The 13,040-nt window shown below is 43.3% G+C and overlaps 2 pseudogenes; both read left to right on the forward strand.

The window, feature by feature from the left end:
• The first annotated feature begins 4,065 nt into the window (after nt 1-4,065).
• Nucleotides 4,066-7,580, forward strand: LOC103587828 (annotated as a pseudogene).
• Nucleotides 7,581-12,246: 4,666 nt separating this feature from the next.
• On the forward strand, nt 12,247-12,668 carry LOC103587829 (annotated as a pseudogene).
• Nucleotides 12,669-13,040: the final 372 nt, after the last annotated feature.

Here is a 13,040-nt window from a genome sequence, read left to right on the forward strand (position 1 = left end):
AAACAAATTAAGATACATACAGAGAATAGAGACAGATGGAGATTAAAACAAAAAGCTAGATTGAAAACTAGGGCTTAGATCAACAACCAATCAAGCTTCCTAATACTTCTCACCAAGTCTAGACCTTGTGGTGACCCACTTACCTGAAATCACTGCTTCAAACCCGTCAAGCCCAGAGAGTGGTAACAGTGACAAGCAGTCTCCAGCCACGGTTCTAGAAGACAGTTGAGTATGGGTATTAGTACACGTATATTAGGTCGTGTTTAATATATGTATTAAACAACTCTCCCCACATACACATGAAAAAGCAACTATTTCTACAAAATGATATCCTAAATAAAATTCAATCAACTTCAGTTCCAAGGGCAGGGTGCTAGGCGAGGCAGAATAAATGTGGGAGAAGCATATACCTCTGGCTACGGCCTTAAGCCCATTCCCTCTCTCCCAATAGTAATATACAGAAACTGAGATAAAGTGATGCCAGAGAAGAGATTCCCTACTAGGTCCGCCTTGCTTGAAAGTTCACCTTGCTTGAAAGTTCACATTGCTTGAAGAGATTCAATAAATCATGTAGAATCATGATTAATTAGATGAATTAATTATATTAAGTCATCCAATGATAATTAATATCATTCAAGAAGTCACATATTGGCTGTTAGAAATGCAGATGTCCATGGGCCGGCCCGGTGGCGCACTGGATAGTGCGCCGCTTGGGAAGCGCGGCGGCGCTCCCGTCCGAGGGTTCGGATCCCGCGTACAGACCGGCTCCCGCTCACTGGCTGAGCGAGGCGCGGGAGCAACGCCGAGGCTTGCGATCCCGTCGCCGGTCCCTGGTCCGGTACGGGGGCAACACTGAGGGTTGCGATCCGTTGCCGGACACGGAGAAAAGACAAAAAAAAAAAAAAAAAAGAAATGCAGATGTCCAGGCTACAGTGCCAATTCTCTGTGAGTCTTCGAATTGGTGTTTTGAAAAAGACAGCCAGGGACACCTCTGCTGCCTCCTGTCATACTTGATGACATCATAATAAAGCAAGTATGGGATTTCCCCAAAGTTAGGAGACTACTGTGACTGATTTTTTTTTTTGTAGACTATGTAGCAGGGAGTACTGGTTGAGGAGTATAACAGTGTCTACAACAACAGTGATGATAGTGGTGGCAACAGCAGCTGTGAAAGAGGGTCGATTGGCTTCAGGTAGCACCTCCTAAAATGATATACAAAGATGGATAAGACTTCCCTGTCCTCACAGAGCTTATGCTTGAATAAAGAAGATGGAACACCTTATTTCAATAATAGAGATAAGAAGAGTGACAACAGCCACCATTTATTGAGTGCCTAATACATTCCAGGTGCTGTGTTACACAGCTAGTCCTTACCATAGAATCATGATGTATGTATAATATAATTCTTATTTTATAGGTGGAGAAACTGCGACTTGGGTGGGGGGTGGGTGTTAAGCAATTTGCTCATGGACACACAGAAAGTAGGTCCTTCAGCTGGAGTTTAAATCCTTGAAAAAAACATGCAAAATTTTGTGAACACAAAACCCAGTAGATCAGAAGCGAAGATAGACTTTATTGGGAAATGCTTAAGTGTGGTTGCTGCTAATGCCTTTTTCACAATAGATTAGTACCTTGCCTAGAACAGTGTAAGCACTTCCTGAATTTGTGTGTGTGTGTGAACAATCATAATGAGCTTATAAGTTTAGGGGAAGGAAGGGTCAAGAATCACATTTTATCTTGGAGTTCACGTTTTCCTATATTATTCTCCTAGTCTGAAGAGAGAGACAGGAGGGAGAGGCTTCAGCAGCCAAGTTTCAGAACAGAGGTGTGAACGTTAATTCTAGGTGTCAACTTGGTTAGATGAAGAAATGCTAAGAAACCTGGTAAAGCTATCTTTTTAAGTGTGTGCCTGAGGGTGTTTCCAGCAGAGATTAGTATGAGAGCCTGAGTGGACTGGGTGGGAAAGACCTGCCCTCGATGTGGGTGGGAACCATCCAATCTGCTGGGGGTCCAGAGAGAACAAAAGACAGAGGAAAGAGGTGAAGCTCTCTTGATGAGCTGGAACTGGGATGTACTCTTCTCTCCTGTCTGTGGACATCAGAGCTCAAGACTCTTCAACTTTTGGGTTCCAGGACTTACACCAAGGACACCATCAGCTTCCCTGGTTTTGAGGCCTTTGAACTTGGACTGAGCCACGCTACCAGCATCCAGTTTATAGATGGCCTGTCATGGGACTTTTCTTCACAGTTGCATGAGCTAATTCCCCTAATAAATCTCTCTCATATAATTATAACATCCTATTGATTCTGTCTCTCTGAAGAACCCTGACTAATACAGATTTTGGTAGCTGGAGTGGTTCTAGAGAAACAGAATCTTAAAGATGAATTTCTTCAATTTGTTTCAGGGCTTTAGGCCAAAAAATGCTAACAGCTCAACTTCTAATGATACGGAGAGCACTGATAGTCCTTAGTGTGAACCGTTTAAAGAAATACGCAAAATAAATCCATTTGGTGGTCCTGATTCATCGCTTGTAAAAGACAAGGGATTCAGTGACTCTATACATAATACTTTTGAGTATTTGTGGAAATCCACGGACTATAATGACATTGGCTGGTTGCTCCTCTCATCACTGGATAAACTGAAGAAAGAAAAGGGTGAACTCAGTGAAGTGAATTCGTGGCTCAAGTGCCACGTAGATGATTTAAAAGTTTCTAGGTTTGCTCTAGGCCAGAATCTTCTCTCCAGTACCCACAGGGCTGAAATTGCTGAAAATCAAACACAAGCCCTCATCATAAGATTGGCTGAATGACAGCGGCAGTTGAATTATCAGCCTCGCAGGATATCTACTGCTAAAGTGAGAGCATTAGTTGGGAAGGAGTGGGATCCTGCAAGCTGGGATGGGGACATGTGGGAAGATCCTGATGAAGCTGGGGGCATTGAACCCATAAATTGCATTGATGCTTGTTCACTGGAAATGAACTCCCAACCCTCATCCCCAGAGATGTCAGCTTTTCCATCTGGGCCTGAGGGGATTAACTCTGCTTCCCTACGGAAACAGTAATGAATTCCTCTGAGGCAGTGACTGAGCAAGACAATGCTGATTCTCCTCAGGACCCACCCCCACCACCTGTCTTTGATTCTAGACCTATAACTAGACTCAAGGCCCAGCAGGCCTCTAAAGGTGAGGTACATAGTGTGACCCATGAGGAGGTGCATTACACTCCAAAAGAACTAAATGAATTTTCTACTTCATACAAACAGAAACTGGGAGAATATGTGTGGAAATGGATATTAAGGGTGTGGGATAATGGTGGAAGGAACATAAAATTGGATCAGGCTGAATTTATTGATATAGGCCCACTACACAGATTCTGCATTTAATGTTATAGGTCAGGAAGTTAAGAAAGGTGCTAATACTTTGGTTGGTTGCCTGAAATATGGATCAAAAGATGACCCACTGTGAGTGAATTAGATATGCCTGATGTCCCTCTGTTAACAGCAGATGAAGGGATTCAAAGGCTTAGGGAGATTAGAATGCTAGAGTGGATTTGTCACGTAAAATCTACTCACCCACATTGGGAGGCTCCAGAAGACATACCTTTTACTGATACTTTGAGAAATGGATTTGTGAAGGGAGCTCCAGCATCCCTGAAGAGCCCTGTGATTGCTCTTCTCTGTAGACCATACCTTACAGTGGGAACTGTAGTCAAGCAATTGGAACACTTAAATGCAATGGGACTAACTGGATCCCAGGGTGGCAGGGGCCAAGTGGCGGCACTCAACCAACAAAGGCAAGGTGGGCGTAGTTGTCATAATGGACAGCAGAGGCAAAGCAATAATCAGAATAGTCTGACTCATATAGATCTATGGCATTGGTTACTCATGGTGTTCCTGTAAGTCAAATAGACATGAAGCCTACTAAATGCTTACTTGATCTGTATAAGCAGAAAACTTCAAAGCCAAGTGAATAAAAGTCTAACTCAAATCATAAAAACAGAGAGTCATGGCCCCTCAATCAATTCCCAGACTTGACTTGAGCCAGTCTACAGACCCAGAACCCCTTGAATGAAGGGGTTGCCAGGTCCCTTGAGGAAGGACCCTGGTACACTACCAAAAACTTATACTATTAATCTTTCTCCCATCCTTCCCCAAGGAGACCTGTGGCCTTTTACCAGAGTAACTGTACATTGGGGAAAGGGAAATAATCAAACCTTTTGGGGACTACTAGACACTGGATCTGAATTGAAATTGATTCCAGGAGACTCAAAACATCACAGTGGCCCCCTAGTTAGAATAGGGGCTTACGGGAGTCAGGCAATTAATGGAGTCTTAGCCCAGGTCCAACTTAGTGTGGGTCCAGTGGGTCCCCAAACCCATCATGTGGTTATTTCCCCAGTTCCAGAATGCATAATTGAAATAGACATACTTAGCAGCTGGCAGAATACCCACATTGGTTCCCTGACCTGTAGAGTGAGGACAATTATTGTGGGAAAGGCCAAATGGAATCCATTAGAGTTGCTTCTACCTAGGAAAATAGTAAATCAAAAACAGTACCACATCCCTGGAAGGATTGCAGAGATTAATGCTACTACCAAGGACTTAAAAGAGGCAGGGGTGGTGATTTCCACCACATCCCCATTCAACTCTCCTATTTGGCCCATGAAGAAGACAGATGGATCTTGGAGGATGACAGTGGATTATTGTAAGCTTAGCCAAGTGTTGACTCCAATTGCAGCTGCTGTATCAGATGTGGTTTCATTGCTTGAACAAATTAACACATCTCCGGGTACCTGGTATGCCTTTTTCTGTATCCTTGTCCATAAGGCCCACCAGAAGCAGTTTGCTTTCAGCTGGCAAGGCCAGCAATACACCTTTACTGTACTACCTCAGGGGTATATCAGCTCTCCAGCCCTATGCCACAATTTTTCTCAGGGATCTTGATCACCTTTCCCTTTCACGAGACATTATGCAGATCCATTACATTGATGACAATATGCTGACTGGACCTAGTAAGCATGAAGTAGCAACTGATCTGGAATTATTGGTAAGACATTTGTGTGTCAGAGGATGGGAAATAAATCTGACTAAAATTCAGGGGCCTTCTACCTTGGTTAAATTTCTAGGGGTCCAATGGCGTGGGGCATGTCAAGATATCCCTTCTAAGATGAAGAATAAGTTGTTGCATCTGGCCTCACCTACCATAAAGAAAGAGGCACAGTGCCTAGTGGGCCTATTTGGATTTTGGAGGCAACACATTCCTCATTTGGGTGTGTTACTCCAGCCCATCTACCAAATGACATGAAAGGCTGCTAGTTTTGAGTGGGGCCCAGAGCAGGAGAAGGCTCTGCAACAGGTCCAGGCTGCTATGCAAGTTGCTCTGCCCCTTGGGCCATATGATCCAGCAGACCCAATGGTCCTTGAAGTGTCAGTGGCAGATAGGGATGTGGTATGAAGCCTTTGGCAGTCCCCTATGGGTGAATCACAGCTGAGACCCTTAGGATTTTGGAGCAAGGCCCTGCCATCATCCTCAGTAACTACTCTCCTTTTGAGAAACAGCTCTTGGCCTGCTACTGGGCCTTAGTAAAAACTGAAAGCTTGACTATGGGCCACCAAGTTACCATGTGACCTGAGCTGCCTATCATGAACTGGGTGTTATGACCCAGCAAGTCATAAGGTTTGTGCATGCTCAGCAGCACTCCATCATCAAATGGAAATGGTATATACGTGATCGGGCCTGAGCAGGTCCTGAAGGCACAAGTAAGTTACATGAAGAAGTGGCCCAAATGTCTATGGTTCCTACTTCTGCTACACTGCCTTCTCTTCCACAGCCTGCACTTATGGCCTTATGGAGAGATCTCTATGATCAATTGCCAGAGGAAGACAAGGCTAGAGCCTGGTTTACAGATGGTTCTGCACAATATGTAGGCACCACCCAAAAGTGGACAGCTGCGGCACTGCACCCCTTTTCTGGGACATCCCTGGAGGATAGTGGTGAGGGGAAATCTTCTCAATGGGCAGAACTTTGGGCAGTGCACTAGGCTGTGCACTTTGCTTGGAAGGAGAAATGGCCAGATGTGCGATTATATACTGATTTGTGGGCTGTAGCCAATGGTTTGGCTGGATGGTTGGGAACATGGAAGGAACATGATTGGAAAATTGGTGAGAAAGATATTTGTGGAAGAGGTATGTGTATGGACCTCTCTAACTGGGCAAAGGATGTGAAGATATTTGTTTCCCATGTGAATGTCCATCAAAAGGTGTCCTCAGCAGAGGAGGACTTTAACAATCAGGTGGACAGGATGACCTGTTCTGTGAATTCTAGTCAGCCTCTTTCTCCAGCTACCCCTGTCATTGCCCAGTGGGCTCATGAGCAAAGTGGCCATGGTGGCAGGGACGGAGGTTACGCATGGGCTCAGCAACATGGACTTCTGCTCACCAAGGCTGATCTGGCTACTTCTGAGTGCTTAATCTGCCAGCAACAGAGACCAACACTGAGTCCCCGATATGGTACCATTCCCCAGGGTGATCAGCCAGCTACCTGGTGGCAGGTTGATTACATTGGACCACTTCCATCATGGAAAGGGCAGCATTTTGTCCTTATTGGAATTGACACTTACTCTGGATACGGATTTGCCTTCCCAGCAGGAAATGCTTCTGCCAAAACTACCATCTGTAGACTCACAGAATGCCTTATTCACCATCATGGCATTCCACATAGCATTGCTTCTGACCAAGGAACTCACTTCACAGCTAAAGAAGTGTGGCAGTGGGCTCATGCTCATGGAATTCACTGGTCTTACCATGTTCCCCATCATCCTGAAGCAGCTGGTCTGATAGAACAGTGGAATGGCTTTTTGAAGTCACAGTTACAGTGCCAGCTAGGTGACGATACCTTGCAGGGCTGGAGAAAAGTTCTCCAGAAAGCTGTATATGCTCTAAATCAGTGCCCAGTATATGGTACTATCTCTCCCACAGCCAGGATTCATAGGTCCAGGAATCAAGGGGTGGAAACGGAAGTGGCACCACTTACCATTGCCCCTAGAGACCCATTAGCAAAATTTTTGCTTCCTGTCCCTGCAACTTTATGCTCTGCTGGCCTAGAGGTATTGTTTCCAGAGGGAGGAATGCTTCCATCAGGGGACACAAAAATGATCCCATTGAACTGGAAGTTAAGGCTGCCACCTAGCCACTTTGGGCTCTCCATGCCTCTGAGCCAACAGGCTAAGAAAGGAGTAATAATGTTAGCTGGGGTGATTGACCCAGGCCACCAAGAGGAAGTTGGACTACTACTTCACAATGGAGGTAAGGAAGATTATATCTGGAGATCTTATAGGTCGTTTCTTAGTACACCATGCCCTGTGATTAAGGTCAATGGAAAATCACAACAACCAAATCCAGGCAAGACTACAAATGTCCCAGACTCTTCAGGGATGAAGGTTTGGGTCACTCCGCCAAGTAAAGAACCACGACCCACTGAGGTGCTCACTGAAGGCAAAGGGAATACAGAATGGGTAGTAGAAGAAGGTAGTTATAAATACTAGCTTCAACCACATGACCAGTTACAGAAACAAGGATTGTAATTGTTCTCCCTGTTGTGTTAAGAATATGTCTGTATATGTATATACTGTACACATATCAAGCAATTATCTTTGTTTTTGTTCCTCTTGTTCTTTATCATGTACTGTGAGACTTACTGACTTTATACCAGCATTTAAAGTTTGTTAACCTTACCTCATAGTATTTGCAATTTTAAGTTATGGGGTATTGGGAGAAGGGTAAATATCATCCAAGGACTTTACCTTTTCTTCTTGGAAAGGGATTAATGCATTTCTGGTTGTATGCAGGATAGTGTATCGTGTTAGGTGAAACCATTATGTTATTGTATCATTTGAAAATTAAGTGTGATTTAGGGAAATGGAATGGGCACCAAGTTGACAAGGTGTGGACTTGTGAAGGTTAATTCTAGGTGTCAACTTGGTTAGATGAAGGATTGCTTAGAAACCTGGTAAAGCTATCTTTTTAGGTGTGTCCATGAGGGTGTTTCTAGCAGAGATTAGTATGAGAGGCTGAGTAGGCTGGGTGGGAAAGACCTGCCTCGATATGGGTGGGAACCATCCAATCTGCTGGGGGTCCAGAGAGAACAAAAGACAGAGAAAAGAGGTGATGCTGGAGCTCCAGGTCTATCTGCTGGAGCTGGAAGACACTTTTCTCTTCAGTCCATGGACATCAGAGGTCAAGACTCTTCAGCTTTTGGGTTCCAGGACTTACACCAAGGACACCATCAGTTTCGCTGGTTTTGAGGCCTTTGGACTTGGACTGAGTCACACTACCGGCACCCAGTTTATAGATGGCCTGTCTTGGGACTTTTCTTCACAGTTGCATGAGCTAATTCCCCTAATAAATCTCTCTTGTATAATTATAACATATCCTATTGATTCTGTCTATCTTGGAGAACCCTGACTAACACAAGAGGGAAGCCAAATCTGCCAAGAGAGATAAGTGCCAATAGTTCAGGTCCTATACATTATGAGGGAATCAGGCATAAATAGCTAGGGCAATTCGAATATGCAAGTAATTAGCCAGAGCTAATTAGCTGACAACACACTTCAAGTAAACCTGAAGTTATGAGGGAGCTGAAACAGCTAAAGTAAGGCTTTAGATGTCAAAACTATTCCCAAAGTAGAACATACAAATTGAAGCAGCAAACATAACGTTCCAGTTTACCAGAAGTGGAAGATTTCTGTTTTTCTTAAAGGTAGCTAAGAAAACCAAAGATTAGAGTCATTGGTAAATGTTAAGATTTACTCCGATAGGACTGTGACTTGTACCTAAAAAGATATGTTTCTTTTTTATAACTTCTTAATATTTTTCTCACTTTGTATAGTGAATAGCTAACTAATATATAGTATTATTTTAACAAGAGGTTACATATTTAGATTTAAACATGTATTTCTCAAACTTAACAGAGCTAACTCCTGGAGCTCAAAGAATTGTCATAATTAGATTCTACCTAGCAGACTGTGCTTTTGAGTCCTGATGGGGCAGTCCAGTGCTATCTTATATGAAGAACCATAAGAAATATCTGATGGATGAGAGATGGAGGATGGAGAGAGTGGAACTGGTCATTAATATACCCCATCAGAAGCTCAAAGCAGGCTACAAGGCCTCCTTTTTGCTTAGAGTCCCAGGACCCCTTGAAGAAAGGTTTGGGACTGACAGCTAGTGGTATTGATATTAAGACAGAGGGGAGACAAAAATCCACCCAACCTCTATGGAGGATGGGGGTGGAAATTTATGCATCAGGAAAGGAAACAATTCACTGCATAATAAAAGAAAGGTTCTTGATGGTCAACAGGGAAAGGATTCTTTTTCAGTTGTTCAGATGGGATGAATTATATTTGTCTGTCCTCAAGTTATCTGTTTCTATCCTGTCATCTCCACTCTATGATTGAGCTCATCCAGTGAGTTTATTTCAGTTAATGTATGAATTTTTCAGTTTTCTATTTTCCATTTGGTTCTTTTTTTAACTTCTATTTCTCGCCTGAGATTTTCTGTATTTTTATTCAAGTGAACTCATAATTGCTTGTTGAAGCATTTTTATACTGGCTGCTCTAAAATCCATGTCGCATCATTCCACATCTGATTCATCTCAGTGTTGGTGTCATTTAACTGCCTTGTCTCATCTAAGTTGTGATTTTCCTGGCTCTTAGTATGGCAGGTGATTTTCTATTGAATCCTGGACAATTGGGTTATTATATCAGGAAAATCTCGGTCTTCTAATTTATTTATTTATTTTATTATTTATTTATTTATTTTAATTGAATCATAATTGATTATACATACTTTTGGGATTCAATGTTGACATGTGTTGATCACATCTATATTACTAGTATGTATGCTGTTACAAATCATACTTATTCTTTATGCCCCTTGTCCAATCTCTCTCTCTGTCCCCTTCTCCCTTCCCCCTCCCACCACTGATTACCCTAGATTTCTTCTCTCCCTCTGAAAGAGTAATAGTTACTCTGTTGATTTGTTGCCCAGATGATCTGTCCAATGCTGAAAGGTGTGTTTGGGCCCCCAGTATTATATAGAGCAGAAGCTGCTTCTGTCACGCTGTAATGGGCTTTGTGGAGAGAGACATCCTATTCTTTTCTTTGGTCTCTGCTGGTGACTGTCCTTGTGTCCATGCACTACAGTGGCTGATGGAACATCTGTTTGGTGGTTGTGGCATCTAGCCACTTAAGTGGCAGCTGTGGTTACTATGGTAGCTTTGGTGGGCCACCCACATGGAGGTAATGTTTTTGGGATGCTCCTTGGTGCTGGCAGTGTACCTGGTTGTAGGCAGGGGATCCAGTCATTGGTTCCATACCCCAGGCCCCTGGGTGGGGCCCCAAGGTGCTGGTGGTGTACCTGGGCCAGAACTAATTTTTTTGTCCTTTCCTTACTTCTGTAACAGGGGAGCTTCCTGTGAGAACCAAGAGCTGTGTTGTTGAACTAAATCGGTCTCATTTAACAGGCAGTCATTCTGTTAGGTTTAGCATTCAGGTCCTGGTCTATTATAAACCACAATTTCAATCACAATTTAATTTTCAGAGCCTTTGCTGTGTTATTTTAGTCAGCTTGGTTCTTCTGCTGCCGCTAGGGTTCTCACTGGTCCCTACGGTCCATTGTATGGAGATGAATGGTACTTCCCCAGCCTGGATCACGTGTGCCCCTAGGGGGGAGAAAGAAGTCTCCAGCCCTCATGAACAAAAAGTGTTGTCCCTGGGGCTACTTGTTGTCAAAGGGTTTTCTTATCTGTCTCCCTTGCCAGTGCTACCTGGCATGTCTGGGTTTGTTGGCAGAACTCCTATTCAACCCAGAAAGGGAATAAGCCTACCTGGGCCATCTTCTGCTACTAGGTTAGGGTTCAGGAGACACAGGGACTGGGTTGCCTTCTGTTGTTGGGTGGGGAGGATCATAAGATACCTTCTCACTATGCTGTTTCTCCCATCTGGCATCCCTAGCCAGTCTGCTTTCCCCTTTTTACCTTCAGAGGCCTCCCACAGTTGCCTCTTACATTATTTCTGGTGTTTATAGTTATACTTAGCAGGAGTAAGGAGAGACAACTCCATGCCATCTTGTCTGGACTGGAAGCCCACTAGAAAGGATATTTTTAATGGTTGTCTACTGTTGTCATTTAAATACTCTCTGGCCAGTCCTGGAAGGACTTGGAATATCTGATGAACAAATACTATTGAATGCTTCTATGTGCCAGGAAGTGTCCTGGAGATGTGGAAGTGAGCAAGATAGACATAGTGCCTGCCCCCTTTGGGGGCGGGGGGCTTTTCAATAGAGTGGGGAATTATTTAGTAAGAAGAGTTATATTTGGAGGCCAAAAGAATATCACAGAAAAGAACACTTTATCAGTTCTCTGTTCCATTGTGACAGCAATACAACAGAGACCAGAAGCACACTCTGGCTAGAGTTGTAAAGGAGTATGCTAACATCATGATGACAGCAAAAGCAGTAGCCCAAAAAGCATTGTTAAGGAACAGAATCTTGTGATGTTTACCAATGAAGAGATGAGCCACGTGAACCAGTCAAAGGAACTGATTTGGAAGTTCCAGTCCTGATAATGAGTCGAGGCCAATTCTCATTGCTTCCCAGAACTACACTGAGCAGAGATGTAGGAGATGGTATGATTATCTCAAGGGTTGTTTGGACACATGAACAAGACTCATGAACATGAAGCAATTTGGGCTCTGTTTCACATAACTAATAAGAAACAACTAATAAGAAAAAGGGTTGGTACTAAAATATGATCTATGATGGGATGCAGCAAAAGCAGTGCTAAGAGGGAAGTTTATAGTATTGAATGCTTACATTAGAAAAGAAAGATGCAAAATCAGTCATCTAAGTTTCCACCTTAGGAAACTAGAAAGAGAAAAGCAAATTAGATTCAAAGTAAGCAGAGGAAAAGAATAATTAGAGAAAAATCAAAGAAATTGAAAACAAAAGAAATTGAAATCAATAGAGAAAATCAACAAAACCAAAAGCTGTTTGTTTGAAAAGATCAATAAAATCGATAAATCTCTAGCCAAGTTAACTGAGAAAACAAAAAAAGAAAGAGGACACAAATCGTTAATATCAAAAATGAAAGAGTGGAAGATGGGCGGGCAGGGTTGTCATTTTGTATGGGAAGGAGTGCCAGAGCTTTGTGGGCAGACCCTCTGGTGTTCCAGAGCCAGGCTAGAGGTAAGCATGGCAGAGCGGGAGCCCACATCCCAGCAGCTAGCGGAGATTGAAGCTGAGGATGAGGAGGAAGGGCATTTAGTCAACTACAAGCTCCCAGTCCACAAGAGCACCCAGGAGATCCAGGAGCTGAACAAAGATGATGAGAGCCTGCATCAATACAGGAGGCCCTGCTGGGCTGTGTGGCTGTCTCTGCAGACCCCAGCATTCCCAATGTCATCATCACCCATCACCCATCTGATGGTGTGTAGCACTGCTCCAAGCCCCCTGGAGCTCCAACTGACAGATGTTCTAGAGAGCTTCAAGAAGCAGTTGTTCTGCTGAAAGAGGGTACAGAGTAGCGGATAAAAATCTCTTTCCCATTGAGCAGAGAAATTGTGTCTGGCATGAAGTACGAGCAGGACAGGAACAGGTTTTGTCCAAACCTATAGAATGTACAACAACAAAAGGGAACCCTATGTAAACTATGGACTTGGGTGATTGTGATGTGTCAGTATAGGTTCGTCATTTGTAACAAATGTGTACTCTGGTGGGGGATGTTGATAATGGGGTAGGCAATGCATTTGTGGGGGCAGAGGCCATGTGGGAAATCTCTATACCTTGCTCTTAATTTCGCTATGAACCTAAAACTCTTCTGAAAATATAGTCTTCTTAAAAAAGATGACAAGTAATTAAAAATATTACCTATGATATTGGTTCATAGAACAGTGTTTTTATCTAACAACCCCCTCTGCTATTAGTGATATCTGTCTTCAAAACAAACTCATGGGGCACTTAGCCATAAAATAAACAGTTAATTCAGA

The sequence above is a fragment of the Galeopterus variegatus genome, unplaced genomic scaffold (assembly GCF_000696425.1).
Source record: "Galeopterus variegatus unplaced genomic scaffold, G_variegatus-3.0.2 Scaffold491, whole genome shotgun sequence".
NCBI classification, from domain to species: domain Eukaryota; kingdom Metazoa; phylum Chordata; class Mammalia; order Dermoptera; family Cynocephalidae; genus Galeopterus; species Galeopterus variegatus.